Source organism: Erithacus rubecula (genome assembly GCF_903797595.1).
Source record: "Erithacus rubecula genome assembly, chromosome: 3".
NCBI lineage: Eukaryota > Metazoa > Chordata > Aves > Passeriformes > Muscicapidae > Erithacus > Erithacus rubecula.
In genome coordinates this window covers 13,676,120-13,685,829 of record NC_136689.1, presented here as the reverse complement: position 1 = coordinate 13,685,829, position 9,710 = coordinate 13,676,120, and positions in this window count along the sequence as shown.

The following is a 9,710-nucleotide window of genomic DNA, read 5'->3' as shown; positions in this document are numbered from 1 at the left end:
TGTCATATTTGTTCCCATATTCAGCAGTACAAAGTACATACCAATACCTCCATGAAAATATATATTCTGTAGTATTCCAAATATTGAAATCTTTCTTTTAAGTTGTCAACTGCCAGCATTTTGTTGGTTTCATATCAGACTTCTCAATCTCAAAAAAGTTAATGGAAAAGTGAAGGAACTCAATTTCTGAATAAGGTTCTGTGAATTTATATAAATAAAACTGAGGGGGAGGGAGAAAGGGAGACATTATTCAATTTATCAGTTTTGAAATTAGTTTTATTGAATTAATTAATTACTGAGTGCTTAAAGGGAGCTCATTAATTTGTAGCTTGAATGAGTTTACTTAGGACTTGGATATGTTAAAATAAAAACATTTATGACCTGACTAATATTGTAATAAGAGCAAACAATATCATATAATGTTATAATTTTTCATTATAGAATGTAACTTTGGAAACCATCTTACCTGAAGAATAAAATCTTCCACAGACTATTTGAAAAGGAGGTAGTAGATGTTAAAGATAAATCTCTTTTCTTTGAAAAGAAGAATATCTCTTTGTAACTATTGCCATTATGCAGAAAATGAGACCAGAGACCTTGGAATATGCCTCCCAAACCCAGCATTTTAACAACATTTCTCTCTGATGCACTGGGAATTTGTTACATCAACGAACATGTTTCTGACTGAGCTGATTGCATATAAAAGATATTCAGTCATGCTGACATACAGAAGGTATGAATGTTAAATAATTGTAAAGAATATAATGTGAAGAAAATTGTATGAAAATTTATGTGCATGAAATTGTTTTGCAATTAAAAATATTTTTGCTGTATGGGGAATATTTACACAAGTAAAGCTTATACTTTTGTAATAGCTGTCAAATGAGGAGCTTGTTCTAGAAGCAGAAAATACCCATAATTAAATTAAGTCCAGACAAATAATAATGCAGGGTCCCTACAATGACAAAGATTGCTTTCAAAGTGACTCCATAAATTATTAGGGTTATTTTCCTTGAATGACTACAATACATCTCATTAATTGCTAAATGCTTTGAGCCTGCAGGGTGACCAGGAGAAATGAGACACACCTGGCCATTTAGAGTTTCTGGTGCAATTCCTGAAATGACTGTCAGCATTATATGCACCTTGATTATGGGCTAAGAATATGGTGACATCAGCACTTTAAAAAATTCTAAAAATTAGTGAAATAATTTTGTTTAATGGTGCAAAGAAAACTGGAATTGATCTGTGTTCTCAGTCTTTTCAGATTATTAAAAAAGGTACTGTTTGGATGTTGCACTGATATTTCCAGATTTGTAATTAATTTATTTCTTAACCATTTGCATCCCTGTCCACTGAACCTGAAGATTTTACTCCTGTCAAGAGACAATGATTTTTATGTCTGCAAATAACTTTGCCTACTTGGGAACATATTCTCATCTTGCAAATAAGTTTGTAACAACGTAACAAAACTTTAAGTTATGGTTTTAGGTAAATATATAACAACAGAAAAATTATATATATTAGTCCTTTTTTGATCTTGTTTTCTGCTAAATAGCTTCAGCTATTTTAAAGCTTCATTATATTAGGAGGAAAGTATGTAATAGCTTTTATATAAATTATTATCAAGGCTGTAAGGTATTATGCACTTACATATAAGATCCTATAGTCCAAAAAGATCATAGATAAAGAACATAGATTAAAAAAATATATGTTGCTGTATGTTCTAGATTAAAGCTGATGTATTTTTCCAAAGCAACCTTTGCTTTTTTCACCATTCCTAAAGAACTAGAACTTCTACTAAATGACAAAGGCTTGCCATTAATAAACCAAGAAGAATCAAAGAAGCAGCAGCAGTAGAAGCTGGCCTGGAAGCTGGTGAATGGAAAGCTGCTTGTGTAGGGTCCTGATTTAGAGAACATTAAACATGTCATGAGGATGCTGACAGCTTGCCCTCAGTGAAGTGCTATTTATCTTCTTGATGGTTATTTTTTTCTCAGCTATTACTGAAACTTTACCAACTCCATAAAATCCTAAGCTTGTACCAGTTCCTCATCTATCTGTATGAAATGGCTAATAAAGGATGAAGTAAGGTCATAATAAAGGATGAGGTAAAGATATGCTAGAGTGAAGTGTAAAATTCTCATCTGGGGAATGAAATTGCCAACCTCTGTGCCATGGAAGTGCTTTCCAAACTGGGCCCAGATTCCTGTGTCTGGTTCTTACATTGCCTTCATCAGTGGGTGAAAATGCAGGAACTGCATGGACCTGCAACAAGAAATGCCAGAAAGGCAATTCTTAGGAGTGATAGAAACCTTTCTTCAGTCTTTTCAGAAAACATAGTGTGCCAGTTTTTAGAGGAAAAGCAGACACTATTTAGATGCTTTCTCTATTGAACATCTTTCTGAGTAGCTTTTATCTTTGTGAAGGAAACAGTGGAGCTTTGGCACATTAAAACTTGCTAAGCTGTCAGGTACAGAAGATCTGAAAGACAAAGGAGCTTTTGAAGACATTTAAATAGGCAGAAGCACTGCTAAATGCAGCAGAGATCTGTATTCTATTATTTAGGTCCCTGTTTAATTTACTCTACCACCTCACACATACTTATTCAAGAAATGTTACTGCTCTGGCCACTCCCATCTCAGGATGAAGGAACAGACACTAGTGTAAGTTACTGAAGATGCCGTGAAAAGTAGAATTATTTCAGGAGGAACTTAAATAGGATAAAACACTTTATTTGGTACAAAGATGACAGACTGTCAAACAAATGACACAAGACTGGGAATACTGGCAGAATGTATAAAATATAAATAGGCATCAAGCTTAATGAGAAAATATGTTATGAAGAATGTAGAACTATACAGATGAACAGGAAGAATACCCATGAATGCATAGAGTTGTGCATGAGCTAATAGATCCTGCCAAGCAGCTCACTACCACTGTGCAGTGGGCATTTCACTGGTTCTAATTCAAAACTAGTTCAGGTATTTCTTCTACTTGGCAATTAGCCAATATAGCTTATCTTGTATAGGGTCCAATTTATTTTTTTTTTTAAGATGCAGATTTATGTCACACGGATTTAAAATTTAAAACAGTACTGAAAATTTTAAGTGTGATATCAAAGGGAACTGGGGCCTGGTGAAAGAATTCAGATGGTACAGTCTTGAGGCAAGGATGTTGCATGGATGAACTGAAAGGGTTTTCAAAGGGCTTTTTATAACATTTTATTAGGACTTAAAGGAAGCCCCTTCTGTTTGGACAAAGAGAGAGGGAAGATGTTGAGTAGGTGAAGATCCTGTGGATTTTCTTTATTAAGAGCAATGTGAGGAAAAAACTTTGAAAGTACCCTTAGAACATATTCCTGATTGTGCAGAAAGTAAAGGTATGGCAAGTTTTTGGGAAGAAAGATACTAGCTCTTTTTCTCAAGTTTAGTTACAGCTGATAAAACCTTGAAATGACATAATTTGAGAGAAGGACAGATGGAGAATATTGCTAGAAGAACAATTAATGATGCTGAGCTTGATTTCTTAGTCACCAGCATGGAGATGATAACTGAGGATGTGTCAGCTGATGAAATTGCTTGGAGAGAGAGCATAATGTAGAATGAGCAAAAGGCAATAGATATTGCCCTGGGGAATAATGAGAGTGGGGAAAGAGCAAAAATACCCATCAAAAGATCAACTACAAGAACAGTCTTGAAAAGAACTGGAGTGAAAAAAACTCCAATCTTCAAGTCTAGTGGGTGTAAAACACCAGGATTGATCAATGGCATCAAAAATTAGAAGGTAAAAGAAAGGAAGTATGGGGATGAAGGACAGGGAGATCGTGCATGCCAAGGAGCAGCAGGAGTAGCTCTTCCACATGGGGAGTCCCTCTGGGAGATGACAATGACAGCAAGATGGTCAGGGGTACTGATGGGCACAACCCCACAGCAGCTGGGCAAGGCCAGCTGAGCTGGCCACTGGGGGAAGACAGGTCGTGAGGTTAGTGCAAAAGAAAATCTTTCACAAGGATTACAGCTGTTCTGGCCACTGAGGAATGGAAACAGCTTTGCCTGCCCAGTGAGGATGGAGATTATGGAAGTGTGGGCTAGCTGGCCACTAGCTGTAGTTGAGTTGGAGCTCCAGACTGTCTGCTGCAGGTTTGGGATGGAGGCTGCTGGCTGTGCTGTGAGGAGCAAGGGACATGTGGTTGTGCAAGGGACAGACAAGGTAAGAAAATGCTGTGTGAGGGACAGATAGGGTTAGGTGGCTGGGTAAGGGACAGGCTGTGGTTTTGACAGTTATGCAAAAGGAATAAAAAAACTTGTGGAGAGAAGGAGTCAGTGCTGTGTGGAGCTGCCTGAGAGAAGTCCATTGAAAGAAGCCATGATGAGTTTTTAATAAATGACTGGTGTTGGTGCCAGCTGTGTCCATATTGACATCATTACTACAGGTCACACTATGGCTGTTGGTGTGCCCACAATCCAGATCACAAGGCAAGCCCAAAATGATGAGACATAACCTGAGGTCGAGCTGGAGTCAGGGCTGGTGGCAGCCAGGCTCAGCCAAGAGCCCGTGACTGCCAGGCAGAAGTGATGACCAGGCAGACCCAAGGTCCTGGCAGGGAAGCAGCTCAGTGGGGCTGTGGGGTCACTGAGGCCATGGCCAGGCAGGGGCAAACCCACAGCAGAGCCAGCCAGGGCTGGGGACAAGGGCCTGTCCTCTCACCCCAGGCTCTGGCACAGCTCTGTCCTCACCTTTCTCCCCTCTGCACATTCCAGAGCCAGCCCCTGGCAGAGTGGCCAGGCTGTGCCCAGGTAACTCACTGTATTCAATGACTTGTGCTGGACTCTGGCACAGTTAATGGGAATTTTGTGATTGGTTTAATGAGAGTCAGGAACTCATCTCCAGGCTTATGTCTGACTGTAATTCCTTCTTGCTATTGCAACGTGTAAGGTGGGAAAATAATTTATTGTTATCTAAAGGCTGGAATGAGAATCACAGCTGCATTGTGATGAAAACAGGAGGATAATCTGTGTTTTGAAGGGCATAAGTATAAGGTACAACACATTCAGGAAGGAAGAGTCAACAAGATAATAGAAATGCTATTGTTTCTATTCCCTATGCGCTCTTTAATTTTGGTATTGTTTAAATGTGAGCTTTCTTTTCAAGGCTTAGAAATTCTTTTTAAACATCCCTCACAGTATAGGCTAATAATTTGTCCTGGATGTTATTTTCAACATAAAATCAATTTTAAGCTGAAGATCCATCAGTCAGGATCCCATTTTAAAAGAAAAATATGAATGTAGTTTTCCAACTAAAGGAGCTCTCAGAGCAGTGAAGGCTTCTTGCAGTTTTGGAATGAAATCTGAAAGACCTGCAGGAAAGCCTGGCTCTGGCAGGCAGCCAAGCAGGCAGCACAAATGGTAGCACACAGCTGCAGTCTGATGCTGTATTATTTATTCATGGGTGTCCGTGGAGTAGAATCATGCAGACATTCATATCTCTCAGGAGTAACAGTGCAGCACTGGCTTTCTATAAACATGGAAATTATTTTTAGCAATTTTTAATGTTTGGAATTCTTTCCCTTGAGATGTGAAGAAAAGGAAGTTGAAGGGAGTATCTGTTTTGATATAGCTGAAAATGGTCATTGACTGAACTTCTGACATGGGGGAATGGTATTTTAGATTGCCTGAGAGCTACTTAAGCATCTTAAAAGAAAAAAATTTAAAGGACTGATAATGTAGGAGCATATTAATTGAAGATGCATAAAAATATACTTCTAATCTATATCTGCAGTACTGGATTGTCACTATAAATGGAAAATGTTACCAAAGGTATAAATTTCAGCAGGTAGGAATTACTTGCTTTTATTCTCTAAGCTGTACAGAGAAGGTGTTACACACTTGCATTATATCCTTGTCATACTACATTTGGGTTTATAGACTTGTTTTAACCTTCACTTTAAATATTTTATACATGTAATTTCAGTACACTGTATTTACTATGAGAATGCAAAGTCAACTTTTCAACTAGTGAGCACTCTAGCTTAAAATCTTACATTATAAAAGCTTGCAAAGCTTTGAATTGAGTAATCTCTCTCTCATTTCCTACAGGGAAGAAAAGATACGAGCTGAAAAGAATTTTAGCTGCAAGTCTGAAAGACAAATTGAAAGACCTCACTGCAGCAAGTGAGGAATTCTGTGGCAGATCAGCCAAGTGCACATGGCTCAGAGGGGAGACCCTCTGTGGGCATTCATCTGCATGTACAGACAGTAAAAATTATTGGTTTGGTAGACAGTCCTAGGATGGATTCTTAAAGTATTCTTTATTTTTAAATTTTAACTGAAAATACATATTATTAACATTTGTGTGTGATTTGGAATATGTCAGATGAAATGGGAATATTGTAAACTGATCTGTGCAGATAATTATCTATAAAAGATAATCAGCCTTAAGAGTCTTTTGCCCTATTAAGATAGGAAGACAAGTCAGGGGATTCTAAATTCCTTTTTTGATAGATGCCTCAGTCTCTTTCTTCCTAATTCAGAACTTAATTAATAGAACAGAAAAAATAAGGTTAATGATCCAAATGTACCAAAGTACTTCTAGCATTAATCAAATTTAGCTGAAAGTTCCCAATGAGTTTTGAAATATGATTTTGTGATGTTGCAGCTAAATTCTTTGAATTCCAGTGTTCTAAGGCACAGGAGGCAGAACTAATTTGTGTAGACTTTGTGTTCTCCTCACTGCAGTCATGGCTGGTTCTGCTGAAGATGCAGAACCCCCATGGGCTGGACCCATTTCTCTGCTCAGCTGCAGCTGCTTTGCTTCTGCAAGCCTCTGAAATATGATTTAGGTGTTGGCTAGGACATGTTTTATATCCAAACATAACTCTTAATTACTTGCTGCAATTGTTATGTGGCTAGTGACATTTTAGTATATGAACTTAATATGAAAATTTGATGATAAAATATTGTAGTTATAAGAAACCATTCTGGTATAAAACTCTTGAAAGACTATAAATTCTGATAATGTCTCTTTGGGAATTACTGAAATAAATAATAAATCTTTGAAAGATTTTCCAGGAGCAGGAAAAGCTTGGTTCAGAGAACTTTTCTATATTATTTTTTGTCCAATTTTCTGGTTTTATTGAACTCTAATGAAACTGATGGGATGTTTCAGGTAACAGGAAAGAAATATTAACCTTGTTACACTGAAAATGTACTGCAAGGGCACAGGTAGTGCCCCAGTCTGCATGGGCATGAGCAGAGTGCTTATTTGTGAGCTGAAGATTGTCTCAGCAAGGTCCAGAAAAAAAGAACCGATCAAGGAGCAGCTTGGACAGATAATTTATTATGATTCTTGAAATTGTGGAAAGTTTCCAGAAAGCTGTAATGGTGCTACTGTTATGCAAGTGTTTTAAAACCAATAGTTGTGCTAGTGTTTTAAAAGAATATAGGGGACAGTATCAGTTTGATTTTTGGATAGAATCACTTAGCAGGGCAATATTAATAGAAAACCAAGGGAAGGAAATATAGCTGATGAAACTCATTCTTGTTTTATGGAAGACAAGATGCAAACCAACTCTTTTTTTTTTTTTTTTGAGCAGTGTTGAAGTTACCCTATTTATTAATAGCAGTTATAATGCCAGCAGAGTGGAGATCTGCAAGTTAGTGGAGTTTTGCAGAAAGATATTTTTACTACAAAATTAGATAAATATGGAATTAACTGTTCTGCCAAGTAATCCCAGATGAATATTTGTCAGCTTTGTGGTGTGTTCCTTACCAAGGTAAAATTAAAATTTATTTTCATTTAAATTTTTAATCTCAAAAGGAATAAACTGAGGAAAATCTGATGGCAATGGTCACACCTTACCTGCTTTGGCACTTAAAGCAGAATGTTCCACAGAAAAGTGAGTTCCCAAGTCAAAGAGAGCAGTCCAGCAAAAGCTGAAGGAGTTAAATAATTACCTATTTATAGAGTAACATGCCTCCCTGGTTTTCAACTGTCCAAAAGATTTCCAGGCTCTGACTGCACAGTGATCCAGTTTCAACAAGGGATGGAGCTCAACAAAACCTTTCCTCTGTGGTGTTTTCCAGCCACTGAACTGTGTCATGCTTGCCCACACCCAGAGAGGGCTCAGGGCTCTGGGTCCTGTATGAAAGAAGGTGCCAGTGAAAGGAAATAATTTGCATAAAATTTCAATTTTAATATTTTGTTTGCTTACTGTAGATAATACTTCAAACAGAAGCAGAGAATTATTCTATTTCAGTTTGGGGATTAAATGAATTGGCACTTGGATCATTTCATGGAAACACCAGTTCTTATAGAAATGTAATATATTGGGATTATAACTGCAGAGTCTGTAAACTACCTCGAAATGGCTGCACTTTCTGTTCTGGTAGAATTCATGCATCATGTGAAAAAATTGAATGAGAAGCTGTGGGCTGGTGGTGTCTCCTTAATCAGGTACTGGTAACAGCCTGGATAATTTTTCTGATGTATTAGACTAAAGTGAAGTGTCTCTTACTGCTAGGAACTTTTTCTGCAACAGATCTCTTAATACACACCACATCCATCCTACTGCTATTTGAGAGATTGATGGGAAAGTGCTCTGGTTGTACATCAGTGGAAAGTCTGGAAATTAAAAAAATTTGTTGTTTTCTATTCTGGGAAGGATGTTTTGATGAGCCCATTAGTGTGACACAAAGGAGCAGGGCAGACAGCCTTACTGAAATAAGTCCATTATTTCTTTTGAGTCATAGTTTAAAATAGTAAATGTTATTTATTTCTAATTATTGCTGTGAAGTATTTATCTTGTGGTAGAAAATGCAGGAGGTAACTGAAAGCTTTTGATTACAAGACTGGAATCAAACTGGAAAGTTCTGCAAGAAGCTGGGGCTCTTACTGGGACATGAATGGTAAATGCCAAAGAACATAATGGTTTCTGACCTTCCTGGGTCAGTTTAAGGGTTCATATAATCCAGTGCCCTCTCTCCAGCTGTGTTCACAAGCAAATGTGTAGAGAACAAAATATGATTCTTCCCAGCATCATCTCCAATTTCAAGGTAAGCAATATTTGCTAGGTTCTGTAGCTAATATCCCATTATTAATTCATCTTCTGTGAAGTTATCTGCTTATGTTAAATACACACTACCCACAGTATGTCAGAATCTTTTACAACTTATGGGTTATGGGAAGATATATTTTACATTTAATTCTTGGGACTTTGTCTGACAACTCTTGAGTCTTCCCCTATTCACCTTCTCCACTGCCTCTCACAGAAGTCACTATGGTATCCTTGCTGTCTCTTCCAGGCTGAAAATTCCCTTGTATTTAGTAATTCCCCTGTACAGAAACTGGTATGCAGCTTTTGTTTTGTCATCCTCCTCTGTGTCTTTGCTCATTTTATTTCATCTTTGCTGAGAAGACTGAAACAGAAATGATAATCAAAATTTAGTCACACCTGTCCTTTTCTTCTTCTTTTTTTTTTTTTTTAGATGCTGTTTTCTGTTTTGCATTTTACCTTTTCTAGTAATCCCTACTTATGCTATGTGTTTTATTGACTGCTACTTTGCATTAAACTGATGGTCTGTATCTTATTTCCTGAGTAGGCACCAGAGATTGTCACTGAGTACATACAGGTAATGACTGATTTGTACCCTAGAGCTTGGTTTAAATGTATGGATATGGTTTTCTTAGGGGACAGCAGTGGCTTTATCTCC